We start from the raw sequence: 15397 nt of genomic DNA, 5'->3' as shown, positions 1-15397 counted from the left end.
AAGCTGAAACTGGATCCCTTCCTTACACCTTATACAAAAATTAACTCAAAATGGATTAAAGACTTAAATGTTAGACCTAAAACCATAAAAACCCTAGAAGAAAACCTAAGCAATACCATTCAGGACATAGGCATGGGCAAGGACTTCATGTCTAAAACACCAAAAGCAATGGCAACAAAAGCCAAAATTGACAAATGGGATCTAATTAAACTAAAGAGCTTCCGCATAGCAAAAGAAATTACCATCAGAGTGAACAGGCAACCTACAAAATGGGAGAACGTTTTTGCAATCTACTTATCTGACAAAGGGCTAATATCCAGAATCTACAAAGAACTTAAACAAATTTACAAGAAAAAATCAAACAACCCCATCAAAAAGTGAGCAAAGGATATGAGCAGACACTTCTCAAAAGAAGACATTTATGCAGCCAAAAAACACATGAAAAAATGCTCATCATCCCTGGCCATCAGAGAAATGCAAATCGAAACCACAAATGAGATACCATCTCACACCAGTTAGAATGGCCATCATTAAAAAGTCAGGAAACAACAGGTGCTGGAGAGGATGTGGAGAAAAAGGAACACTTTTACACTGTTGGTAGGACTGTAAACTAGTTCAACAATTGTGGAAGACAGTGTGGCGATTCCTCAAGGATCTAGAACTAGAAATACCATTTGATCCAGCCATCCCATTACTGGGTATATACCCAAAGATTATAAATCATGCTGCTATAAAGACATATGCACACATATGTATATTGCAGCACAATTCACAATAGCAAAGACTTGGAACCAACCCAAATGTCCATCAATGATAGACTAGATTAAGAAAATGTGGCACATATACACCATGGAATACTATGCAGCCATAAAAAGGATGAGTTCATGTCCTTTGTAGGGACAGGGATGAAGCTGGAAACCATCATTCTGAGTAAACTATCGCAAGGACAGAAAACCAAACACCACATGTTCTCACTCATAGGTGGGAATTGAACAATGAGAACACTGGGACACAGAATGGGGAACATCACACAATGGGGCCTATCATGGGGTAGGGGAAGCAGGGAGGGATAGCATTAGGAGATATACCTAATGTAAATGACGAGTTAATGGGTGCAGCACACCAACATGGCACACGTATACATGTGTAACAAACCTGCACATTGTGCACAGGTATGCTAGAACTTAAAGTATAATAATAAAAAAAAAAAAGAATGGGTGTAAATGGGGCAAAAACATAAGATTCAGTCATCCCCAAATCCTGCTCAAACCAAACGATTCTTCAAATCTGAGGTCAAATAAAGATTTCTCCAAACAGACTTAGAAATTTTACTACACCAGATAGCTAAAATAACTGCTTAAGTATAATACCCTTCAAAATGAAGAAAATAAGTCCAGAAGAAAATAGCACGTTAAAGACAAATTATCAAACAATAAAATGTATAAACCTGTAGTAAACCTACACGAGGGTAGGATGTAAGTACAGTAATAGTAATAATGACTAATTGGAAGAACACTAAACACAATGCCAAGCAACGATTTTGGATATGGAAAGGAGTGGCGATTGAAATTATGGCATTAAAATATGTGTATTGATTAGAAGGATAGTGATATTGATCAATTTTTTACTTAACACTTGATGCAGTATTAAATATTAAAAAACGCAATAGTTGGCCAGGCATGGTGGCTCATGCCTCTAATCCCAGCACTTTGGGAGGCTGAGGTGGGTGGATTACTTGAAGCCAGGAGTTCAAGACCTGCCTGGTCAACATGATGAAACCTCATCTCTACTAAAAATACAAAAATTAGCAGGGCATTGTGGCGGGCATCTGTAATCCCAGCTATTCGGGAGGCTGAGGTAGGAGAATCGCTTGAACCCGGGAGGTGGAGGTTGCAGTGAGCGGAGATTGTGCCACTGCACTCCAGCCTGGGCAACAGAGCAAGACTCTGTCTCACAAAATAAAATTTAAAAAATGCAATAGTAATCACAAAAAGAATAGAATATTTAACTTCCAAATAACTAAAGAGAAAATAGAGAATGAAAATGTAATCAATCCAGTAAAACTCAGAGAAAGTTTAAAAATGTAGTAAATAGAAAACACAAAATAAGACAGTAGGAATAAATTTAAGGGAGATAAGTGAAAATGTGCAAGAAGATATTTAAATGCAAATGAAGTAATCTTTCTGGTTAAAAAACAAAACAAGTTTCCTCCTATGGCTCCTAATTATCTCTCCAAATACTTTTGCTACAATGCATGCAAGGCTCTATCTGGCTCTGAATCTTACAAGATTCTTTTGACTATAAGTGTTAGAAATCCAACCCAAACTTGTTTAGATAAAAATAGAAGACGAATTTTTTATTTGCTCACATAATCGACACTTCAGAGTGAGAAGTAACTGACACTAGAGACTCAAACCACTAGGACCATTTATCTTCCTCCAGGTAAGCCTAGCGTGACACCTTGTAGAATTCAGTACTTCTTTCTCAGGGTTCTGAGAATTTCTTGCATATAACTATATAATAGAAGTCATTCCATTGTGACTACCATTATTTACGTGTCTGTTCCCCTGTCCTAGTCACTAAATCGTTTGAAAACAAATACTGTGCATTCTTCATCTTCATGGCCTCATCCTCTAGCGTAATACCGGACACATAGATGTTTAATGAAGAAAGAAAGAGTGGATGTTTTGGATCATTCTTATTTCTATACATATTCTCTCTTCCCTATTAGAAAGTCAACTTTTTGAGGTGCTTTTATTCCATCCATTCTACATTCAGTTCCTGTTCCTTAAACGCAGAAGGTGCCTTATATTGAATAATATATATATTAAATTAAAAATAAATAATGAATAAAAAGAACTCCCTTCTTTTCTAATAGAATTGAGTTGTACAAATTGAATGCTATAACTTCTGTATGTTCAGCTTTAAATTTTCAAATGTTATTCTGAAATTACTACAAATGTGCTTTGTACCAAACACTGTGGTCAGCAAGTGCTGACTCAGCTTCTGCTCAAGTGAATGGAGCAGTGTGCTCCTTCTACATCCCAGACCCAAGTCTGTCTACACAAACATGAGCTCACCCTCCACTGCAGGCTTCCCCCACCCCGCTACATTTCAGTGGTGGCTCAGTATTCCCTACAATGATACTTTCAAGCTGCATCAGTAATTTTTAATACTCCCACATGTCAATCAACAAAAGATTATCCATTTACCCCTAATACTACTCAAAAGAGGGTATTGATTGAACTCGACAACATTTAAGTAGAGCCTTAATTTATAGAATTAGCAAAATAAGAGAATGAAAAGGCTTCAATTAGTAGAAATGTAGGTAAGCATATAAAAGATTAGCCAAGGCACAGGTTGGGTAGGGCATAAAACTAGTGGGGACAAGGCACAACTTGTCTGGTAAGCAAATTCTCACCCTCCTTGTTCCACTGCCTTCTTACTAGACATTAAAAGCACTTAATTAAAACCAGTAAGGAAATTATAGCAGGGGAAAAAATGGAGTGTAGCAGATATAATTAGAATTCTAAGTGCCTTGGAAAGCCTGCCTAGAATAGTTTTTCCAAGCTTGTCAAGTTTCAGAGCTCACAAATCTTGTCACGCAGCTCAGCTCAGTTCTTGGTCTCCCATCCCCCTCTGACTGCTCTTCTCAGCCTCCTGAGAATGCATGTATTTCCATATGCTTATTGTGTGTCTCATAAAATGCATTGCCGCTATATGAAAAATGTATGAGATGCACCATACCGTGCAAAACAATGTCTCAAAATTGGCCAATTATATTTTGTGCAAGTTCAGAATTGTTCATGATGTTTCTAACACACTGCACTTCTGGTTGTGGGGACTGTGTTCTGCAGAGTTAAACCAGAGGGGCTGATAGCTTAATTGTGCTTAATAAATGAAAAGGTGTTTAAAAATAACATGGAGAGTGATGCCAGTGTTTTTTAAAGGTCTACTTTAGCATTTACAAATTACATAAATAACCCTTTCAAAAAAAGGAGAAGTATATCATTTTTAAACTGTTTAAAGTGACTACTCACTTCTCCCCTCTGTCTTTCCAAGATAGGAACTAAACCCCCTATCCGGTATTTTCATTCTTTCTTATCTGCTGCTGTATTTATCCCCAGGTGACTATTTCTCTCTCCTGACCCATCTTGCTGTCTGGTTTCCATCTATTAATCTCAGCCATTCCCCATCTTATGAACCTGCTTCCTGTGTCTTTTTTTTTGTCTTCTTTTATTACTCAAATACATATTCCCTATTAACTCTTTTCCTTCTGAAGCTTGCATTGAATTGCTTTTGTTAGATTTTATCCTATCTTTTATGTATGTTTTTATCATAATTCTCCTAGTTTTCCCAACTGCTTCCTGAAGTCATCTTATATTTCAAATGCTATCACTGAATTGCAGACATATACATTGTTTACCTAAATGTTATGTAAAACCTTCTGGAAACAGGAAAGAATTGTAATGATGTCCCCATGAAGATATTCTCCTAGCAGCAGTGTAATTAATGTATTGAGAGATGTGCTTTTTCCATTTCCACTGATACCCAACGAAGAAAAGTTTGTATAAACCACAAAAAGAAGTAACTTTGTTAAACATAAAGGACTTTGAGACAGTTATTCTCCTGTAACACTGGTTACTAAGATAAATTGAAACTCTCCTTTTTTAGGAGTCCTTAAAAATAGAAAACCTTCTCTAACTCCATTCACAAAGATAACTTTCTTCTCTTCACTCCAGAGTATTTATAACCTGAGCCACTCAACAACTAATTATGTCCTGCCTTATATTATTATCTGATTATTTTGCGGACATACAGCTTGTCATTTTAGCTAAATTATAAGATTTTTGGCACTAGGAATTTGTCTCCATTTATATCTCCTTCTCCTTAGTAATCTCTATAAATATTCTAATCAGAACACATTCATGATGAATGATTGTTTAATAAATCTTGTTCTAATTAAAGAAAAGAGGGCATAGAGACAAAAATTCCTCAAGGTTTCTTTCAGTTTTATTATTTTCCCACCGTCTAGCTCCTTGTTGGATTTCCCTCAATATCACATGCCAGTACACTATTCTCATTTCCTCCATTCCTTACACCTCACTCAGCTTCCCACTCAGGATTTTGTGATTAAACCCTCAGTAGAAACTGGAGTCAAGTTCAGGTGCTACTCAGTCTTCCTACAAGAACCACTTTTCATGAAATGGTTATACTCACACTGAAATGTTTAGAATAACCCAAAAGGAATCGATGTATTGAAGAGATATTTGCACTCCCATGTTTGTTGCAGCACTGTTCACAATAGCTAAGATTTGGAAGCAATCTGTGTCCATCAACAGATGAATAGATAAAGAAAATGTGGTACATACACACAAGGGAGTACTATTCAGCCATAAAAACGACGAGATCCTGGCATTTGTAACAACATGGATGGAACCGGAGCTCATTATGTTAAGTGAAACAAGCCAGGCACACAAAGACAAATATAGCATGTTCTCACTTATTTGTGGGCTCTAAAAATAAACACAATTGAACTCATGGAGAGTGGAAGGATGGTACCAGAGGCAGGAAGGGTAGTGAAGGGGACGTGGGGATGGTTAATGGGTACAAAAAAATAGAAAGAATGAAGAAGACCTATTATTTGATAGCACAACAGGGTAAGTCAATAATAATTGTACATCTTAAAATAACCAGAAGAGTACAATTGGATCGTTTGTAACACAAAGGATAAGTGCTTCAGGGGATGGGTACCCAATTCTCCATGCTGTGATTATCATGCATTGCATGCCTGTATCAAAACATCTCATGTACTCCATAAATATACACATCTACTATGTAGCCACAAAAATTAAAAATAAAAGAAATTGATTGGGCATGGTGGCTCATGCCTGTAATCCCAGCACTTTGGGAGGCTGAGGCAGGCATATCACTTAAGGTCAGGAGTTTGAGACCAGCCTGGCCAACATGGTGAAACCCAGTCTCTACTAAAAATACAAAAATTAGCTGGGCATGGTGGCAGGTGCCTGTAGTCCTAGTTGCTTTAGAGGCTGAGGCAAGAGAATTGCTTGAACCCAGGAGGTGGTGGCTGCAGTGAGCCGAGATCACACCACTGCACCCCAGCCTACATGACAGAGCGAGACTCCATCTCAAAAAAGAAAAGTTCAGAATAAAAAGTCCAGTCAATTCTGAGGCTGAATGTTCTAAGATAATGTTTTCCAAAATGTGTTCCACAAGAAGTTAATGAATTTTACACACAAAATTTTTCGCAGCAAAAATTTTTTTAAGTTTGGAATAGCTGACTTAAACAATATTCAAAGAGTTTCTTTACTAAACAATTGGTCAGAAACCTTTACATGAAAATTATTGCAGTAAATCTTAAAAGAGCAATAGAACTTGCAGAGTTTACTTAACTACAGAAAATTTTTCTTCAGTAGAGTGGTCCCCAAAGCACATCTTGAGAAATGTTTTAAGAATGAATGGATGAATAAAATTATTTTTGAATGAATTAGTTAACCGGAATCTGTCTTTTTTCTAATGGGATGTACATGCCTTGGAAAACACATGCTGCAACCGAACTTTCACTGACACTCAGAACTCACCAGGCCACTTAATTTGGTTTTACCTGTTAGAATCCCTCTTTCGCAGTTGTTAACCTGCCATATCTGTTGGGCATAAAGGTACATGACATGCACTGGGAAAAAAATCAATATATCATATAGGTACTTTAATGGTAGCAAGCACATTTTATATGTATTTTTTATCTCTGTTCTCGATAGATCTTGACAATTAGTTCTGCATCTAAAGAGATAATTGGGAATGTGAGGGGAAAGGAGCCATGCCATATGAGGAAGACTTATACGGATGCACAGCTTTCTTCAAATACCTAAAATCGGTGAGGCTTATTCTGTTTCACTCCAAAGAACCGAGCTGCAATGAATGAACAGAAAAGAGGCATAATTAGGTTCAGCATAAAAAAGAGTCTGTAGCCCTACAACTGTCCAAAAATGAAATAGAAGTTGCAAGTTTTCAATGACTGTATTTTGATAATGCTATTGAGTAGATTCCTATTTTTTGGAATCACACCAATATTGTGTCTAGAAAGAAAACTATTCATGTCCCTAATAACTACATTACTAATCATATGTTATCTGCTTTACCAATAAAAGATAAGAAGGTTTATTTAAAGAAGTACTGCATCTTAGTTATAGTTTATAAATACAGATGACTTTTATATAGTATGGGCTCAATGAATGGGGCTGTTATTGAATTATTTGCTTTTTTTATACAAATTTTCCCACCACATCCGTAGCAAACTACTCTTGCCTGTTTAAATTGCTTTTATCTGTCAGACTTCACAATCCTTTTCAACTTTAAGATTCTATGGGTAGAAATATTTGTTTTCTTTTGGATATATACCCAGTAATGAGATTGCTGGGTCAAATGGTAGTGCTGAGTTATCTGAGAAATCTCCAAACTGCTTTTCCCAGTGGCTGAGCAAATTTACACTCCCACCAACAGTGTATAAGTGTTCCTTTTTTTCCACAGCCTCTCCAGCACCTGTTATTTTTTGACTTTTTAATAATGGCCATTCTGACTGGTGTGAGATGGTATCTCATTGTGGTTTTGATTTGCAGTTCTCCAATGATTAGTGATGTGGTGCATTTTTTCATAAGTTTATTGGCCACTTGTATGTCTTCTTTTGAGAAATGTCTGTTCATGTCTTTTTGCCCATTTTTAGTAAGACTATTTGGTTTTGCTTGTTCAATTGTTTAAGTTCCTTGTAGATTCTGAATATGAGACCTTTATTGGCTGCATAGTTTGTGAATATTTTCTCCCATTCTGTAGGTTGTCTGTTCACTCTATTGATAGTCTCTTTTGCTGTGCAGAAGATCTTTAATCAGGTCCCACTTGTCAATTTTTGTTTTTGTTGTAATTGCTTTTAAGAACCTAGTCATAAATTCTTTCCCAAGGCCAGTGTCCAGAATGTCCTAGGTTTTCTTCTAGGACTCTTACAGTTTGAATTCTTACATTTAAAAATTTAATCCATCTTGAGTTAATCTTCATTGTAGTACTACTCACAATAGCAAAGACAGGGAATCAACCTAGGTGCTCATTGATGGTGGATTGAATAAACAAAATGTGGTACTCGTGTACCATGGAATACTATGCAGCTATAAAAAAGAACAAAATAATGTCCTTTGAAGCAAATGGATGCCTCTGGAGACTATTATCCAAAACAAATTAATGCAGGAACAGAAAACCAAATACCATGTGTTCTCAATTATAGGTGGGTGCTAAACAGTGGATACTTATGTACATGAAGATGGCAACAATAGAAACTGAGGACTACTAGAGTGAGGAGGGACAGAGAAATGTTTGAAAAGCCAACTATTCCAGGTGTGGTGGCGGGCGCCTGTAGTCCCAGCTGCTCGGAGAGGCTGAGGCGGGAGAATGGCGTGAACCTGGGAGGCGGAGCTTGCAGTGAGCCGAGATTGCGCCACTGCACTCCAGCCTGGGCGACAGAGCGAGACTCCATCTCAAAAAAAAATAAAAAAGAAAAGCCAACTATTGGGTGCTATGCTCAGTATATGGGTAACAGGATCATTTATACCCCTAACCTCAGCATCACACAATACACCCAGGTAACAAATCTGCACATGTCCCCCTAAAAGAGAAGATCTAAAAGAAAAGCTAGAAAAAAATAAAAATATCTAAAACTATTTTTAAAATAGAGCATAAATCCCACAAACCTGCATAGAAAAGATGTTACAATATACACAATCATCTGAAATTAATAATTATACCTAGGTTTGTATCTGTCAGTAATTGTTTATGGAACCTTGCTCAAATTACCCAAATTAACTTCAATCATTACAGAATGAAGTTAATAATAACATCCTAGTATACATCCTGTATTTGATAAATATAAGATATTCAATAAATATTAACACAGTAATATTACCCCAAAAAAATATTCTATTGGTTCTTTTTCTCCTAAATGTATTTCCAGGGAAAGCACTGACCCTGAGAAGTCTTGGACAAAGTTAATATTAATAAATGAATCCCAGTTTTGTACTGCTACCTTGCCTCCTCCATACAAATGTTCTTCCTGCTTTACATACCTGTTCTCCAGTCTTTTGCCCACTCCTCTAAACCATTTCACATCCTCCTCTTTGCTCACAACTCCCTGTCTCTTCATTCTTCCTTACCCAGCATCCATTTTGAATGACAGCTCAAACACAGAATCAAGAATTAAAATGGAAAAACTACTAATAAAGAGTGAGAGAGATTAAAAGCCTCCAAGTGGCCACGTGGCTATTATCTCATCTTAAGTCAAATATTGACTGATGTGAAGAAATGCAATGTATCATCAATGCAAGGATCCTGTTGTTTACAAAATCAGTATCATTACTTTAGTTACCCTCAAATCATGCATCTCTCAAAATATAATTCAAGTAGGAAGAAATCACTTAATTTTTTACCATTGACTCATTGCATTCCAGACCCTGTTATAAGCACTTTACATGTATAAATACAGAAGTACTTAAAATCAAGATGTTTTTAAACTAATATTTTTCTATAATTATTGATGCATAGTTTATCACCTTAACTTATGTCTTATTTCTCATAAGCTTATTTATAAATTTTGTGTAAAACATATGAAAACAGGTGTGAATTTTGCAACTAAAATAACTCATTATTAAATATCAAAATCAGGTTCATTATATATACATATGACAGGCAATAGGGAGTGCCTCAAATTACCATTTTGTATTTCACATATATTAAAAATCTACTGAAATATACTAAACTGATGTCAAATTAATGAATGTATTGGCTATCTAGTGTTATCAGCAGATATTATGGACCAAAAGCAATGTGTTAAAGAAAATAATAAAAGAGATATTTCTAAAAGAGCTTGATGTTCTAAAATGAGATTCTGGGAGCATAGCCAGTCTCCTTTTCTCAATTCAGATATTTGACTCAAGTAAATTGTGACAACAGTATAAGAGTATATACTCAAATAATGATAAATTCATATATTTCTCAGATTTGTACTGTCAGCACTATAATCAGATCATTTTTACAAAAGCTAGAAAATTGTGTGAAGTCTATGTCTTCACAAAAGTAAATGTCTAGCAGCAAACCCACTTTAAAATAATTTTGTGTCCAGTCACAAAGTTGCATACCTCTTTGGCTATTTGACTATTTAAGGTTATCCTTTCTTGAATTTTTATTTTTTTAATTTTTTCATAAGTTATTGGGGTACAGGTGGTATTTGGTTACATAAGTTCTTTAGTGGTGATTTGTGAGATTTTGGTACACCCATTACCCAAGCAGTATACACTGCACCATATTTTAGTCTTTTATCCCTCGCCACTCTCCCACTCTTTCCCCCAAGTCTCCAAAATCCATTGTATCATTCTTATTTAGGGTTGTCCTTTTTAACATACTTTCTAAAATTAAGACAAAATTTATGAAACAGTGGTTGTCATGACACTGGACTTCAGGTAGAGATGGAAAACAAAGGAGGTGAGCACTATGATTGCTCCAGCTTACTGCCTTGAGGGAGTTTCCAAGTAGTGGCAGAAAAAAAATGGAGAAAACTAGGCAGCGCCTGGCAGAGTACTTGAGTTAAGGAGACAGGGTTGATAGTCCACAGAGAATAGAGTTCTGGAGCGGAGAGAGTTGCACAGGAGGGAACTCCAGAAATCTTCAGAGGCTGCTTTGAATCAGCATCTCACCAATCAGAACATCTGTGTTAAAAACCATGTGGGGCTAGGGATTAGAAGAAACACTATCTGGCTCTCACAGGCAGGAAATGATACCTGCTTCCATTAGCCAGACATAAAACCTTATTTTCATGGGGCATTGAGTAATCAGAAAGGACTTGCATCTGTAGTGGGGAATAATTAGCCCTAGATTAAACACTTTTCTTGTCCCACCTAATAAATCTTAAAGACAGAACTCAAAAGGATGAACTGATTCCAAGTAACTTAATTGCATTCCAGAACAAAGCTCAAGAATACTTATAGAAGTACAAAGGTATCTAGCACCCAGAAAAGGTAAAATTTACAATGTTTATCATCCAATCAAAGATTTCTAGGCTTGCAAAAAGGCAGAAAAATATGACTCATGATGAGGAGAAAAAAATCAACCAATCAAAAAACTGAGAACTGATGCATATGTTACAATTAGTACACAGAAACATTAAAACAGTTATTATGTTTAGCCAGTTAAACAGAGATGTAGAAGAGTTTTTCTTTCTAAGACCGAAATAGGAGTACAAAAACACCCAGCATCCACAACCAACAATGTACATTTTACAATGCCTGGCATCCAACCAAAAATTACTAGGCATGGAAAGAAGCAGAAAACTGTGAACATAATAAAGACATAATTCAATTAACTGATATCAACCAATAACTAACAGAGATGTTGAGTTAGCCCACAAGAACAATAGCATTATAACTCTACATATATTCAAAAGTTAGATTGAGACATGGAAGACATAAAAAAGGCACAAATCAAACCTCTAAAGATAAAAACTCCTATGTCTGAGATACATAATACACTGGTGAGGATGAGCAGGAGGACAGACATTGCAAAGAAAATTATTAGTGAATATGAACAGATAGTAATAAAAAGCAATTCCAAATAAAACAAAGAAAAAAATAGAATTGTTTTTTTAAAAGGGACAGAGTATGAAGGATCTTGGGAGATTTTAAAGCAGTCAAATATACATAAAATGATGTTCTACAAGGATAGGGATGATGGACACAGAAAAAAATATTTCAAAAATAACAAAGAATTTTCCAAATTTGACGAAAACTATAAACCCACAGATCCAGCAAGCATAATGAAACTAAATCACAATTTCTTGAACAAATTGCAAGAATATTTATAAGAGTACAAAAGTATCCATAAATAAAACTATACCAAAGTACATTATAATCAAATTGCTCAAAACTAGTGATAAAGAAATTACCTTAAAGGTGGTTAGACAAAAAAAAAAAAAACCCACGCATTATGTACAGAGAAATGCAGATAAGGAATCCAGAAGATTGCTTATTGGAAAGAATGTAAGTGAGAAGACAGGCAAGAAATGTCTTTAAAATACTGAAAGCAGATAACTGTCAATCTAGCATTGCATACTTTATAAAAATGACTTTTGAAAATAAAGTTTAATAAAAACTTTTTCAAACATACAAATTCTGACCAAATAGATTTGATGACTAGCAGAACCCCATCATAAGAAATGTTAAAAGAAGTCCTTCAGACAGTATGGAAATTATACCAGCTGCAAATATGGATTTACAAAAAAAAGGAATGAAGAGCACTGTAAATGATAGCTACATGGATAAATATTTATAATAGCCAAAAACTGTAAATGCCCACCAATACATGAATAGATACACTGTCGTATAACTAAGAACTACACAACATAGCTTTTCCATATAATCATATAGATGTCATTTCTAAAGAATACTATAAATTTGGTGTGATTTTCCTCTTAACTGAATAAATTATGAATTTATTCATTTTTAAGTGTTTAAATTTTTGAGATTTTTAAACATTTAATTTGTTATTAGTATTGCTTTCATTTTTATGTATTTGTCTAATATACCCACTTATTTTTTATAAATTTTTTTTATTATAATAGAAGTTTTAGGCTGGGCATGGTGGTTCACACCAGTAATCCCAGCACTTTGGGAGGCCAACGTGAGAGGATTGTTCGAGCCCAGGAGTTTGAGATCAGCCTCAGCAACATAGTGAGACCCCATCCCTGCAAAAAATAAAAATAAAAAAATGAGCCAGGCGTTATGGTGTGCACTTGGAGTCCTAGCTACTTAGGAGGCCAAGGTGGGAAGGCTGCTTGAGCCCAAGAGTTTGAGGTTGCAGTGAGTCATGATCACCCCACTGCACTCCAGCCTGAGTAACACAGTGAGGCCCTGTCTCAGGAAGAAAAAGAAGAAAAGAAAAAGAAAAAAGAAAAAAGAAAAAAAAAAAGATTTACAAAGTCAGTGTATAAAATAGCATCAAGTTAAAAGTAAAACTCTCTCCCCTTCGCACTTCCAGTCTCCTTCCCCAAGATAACCACTCAGTGATTTCCCGTGTTAAGTTATTCTGTAAGGGTTTTATTACTACTTCACATAAAATGTTTTTATCCCTGTCTCTTGATTTACAAAACTACATATATTTTCCCTCTTTTTTGATAATGTACTTAAACTAGGTTCTACTCCTCATACTCACTCTAAATCACTATTTTTGTTTTTTATATTACCATTTTTAGCACTTTGATTGCCCACTGGAGATGGCCTTTATATCTCTGAATAATAAATTTGAGCCTTTTTGTGACACTTTATATGAGAATATATGTCAACTCAATCTTGGCAAATACACAGTGCTTACTGTAGTTATTTACAAGACCTGCTTTAAAAACAGGTAAGAGTTATTTGGAAATAAACACACTCCTGACTAACAGTGGTTTAACTTACGATTTTTCCAATTTATGATGGGTTTATTGGGACATAACCTCATTGTATATCCAGCAGTGTCTATATCTTCTTCCTTTATGAGATACCTATCAAGATATAGCACTTGGCTTGGCATGAAATGAATGTTAATTTCTATTCTTTTCCCTTTGAGAACTTCCAAGCCACTGAAAAGCCTGAGCTCAGAAGAATTAGGGCTACCTGGGAATAGGGAAGAAAGAGATAAGTGAAGGGCTGCTAACAATGAAACCTGTAAAGAAGACTGAATAGGAGAGATGACAGGGTGCTTGGGGTATGGTCTTGCACCATTCTTGGCTGAAAATCTTGATAAGAATACATAAAACTATCATTGGTGGCATTCAGCTATCAGAATAGCATTCCACTTTCATCAGCAGACCCTACGGATTCAAAAACAACAAACAGTAATAATAGCTATAATAATGAAAATAATGTTTTCAGTGCTAAGCAGAAAGTACACATTATGCTGATATTTTAAAATTAAATTATGACTGATCATCTACTTCAACATTTTTACACATTTTCTGTTCATTTTTACACATCCTCTTTTGTGTATTCACACCTTTCCTACAGCCCAACACTAATATCCAGAGAGCTAGAGAATAGTCAACATGTGTTCATATGAATAATAATATCCAGCATGTTTAGACAGAGCATAATACTGCTGGCATACATCCTAATCTCTCACTTCAGTATAAGAAAACAGTAGAAAAAATAATAATTATATTATATACCTTGAAGAGTTGTAAAATTTTAAACCCATGAAAAATTATTGGGTTATTAATTATGCTACATGCAGTTTCTTTCAGTCTTACAACTATGTACCATGAAATGTATCAGATAAACTCTAGTGTCCTCCCACTGGTCATTATCTATGCTGTGACCCACTTGCCCCAATCCCTCCTTGATTCACCTGGCTTCTGACCTTATTACACATGCATATGACCTATTGTTCATTCTCCTCACTGCTGGGATTTGACAGCCAGGACTGTCTTAATTCCTCACAAGTTCCCCCTTTCTACCTTTGGGTTGGCTTGGAGAAACACACCTCTCAGTTTTACCAGGTATAAGTCCCCCTATTTTGATACCACTCCAACTTCTATATTGAGTAGCATATTTACTAGATTATTCCAGGCCTTTAAGGATGATTCAGATTTTTTAAAATAAAAAATTACTAAATACTTCTCTGCCTATTGTTGCGGGTTTCAGAGAGATCCTATTCTATATTAGGATAATGATAATACCTTATATTTGCATAGAGCTTTCCAGTTTGCTCAATGCTTTCCCATATATGATCTAATTTGATTCTCACAATAACTTTAGGTATTAATATACCTATTTTGCCTATATATAGTACAAAATCATTATCAGTAATCATCTAGATTAAGAACTTCTTTCCATAATGAGGACTACCATGTTGCAGAACAGTCTTCCTATGGTAAACAATAAGAAAAGCTGCACTAAGTGTACACACAGATATTATTTCTTTGGAGGCATTACCGAGTTTCCAAGGCTTTAGAGAACCAAGGGGTCAAGGTCTCAAAAATTAAGGAAACCCAGAGGGGTAACTCCAACATTTGGAACTGATTTTCTCCTTAAGTCATTTGTGGGTTCCCCAAGTGGCTGCTGAGATGCTGGGAAACTGAGCAAAAAGTGGCAGCTAAGAGGCCAAAAAGCTGAGCCAAATTTCTGACAGTTTACAAAACTGAGGGACAAAAGTTAATGTTCAAAAAGAAAACTCCATTTTAAACTACTCAGGCCTTCGGTTCGGACCACAAAAGGCCACCACCTTAGGAAAAGAGAGAAAACAAAATTCAATGAGCTCTTGCAAAAACTGACTCACAGATTTGAATTCGCTCACACTCTAACTGGGTTAAGGT

This window comes from Nomascus leucogenys, chromosome 11, assembly GCF_006542625.1.
Source record: "Nomascus leucogenys isolate Asia chromosome 11, Asia_NLE_v1, whole genome shotgun sequence".
Classification (NCBI taxonomy): domain Eukaryota; kingdom Metazoa; phylum Chordata; class Mammalia; order Primates; family Hylobatidae; genus Nomascus; species Nomascus leucogenys.
The sequence above is the reverse complement of the archived record's forward strand: the minus strand, read 5'-3'. Positions refer to the sequence as shown.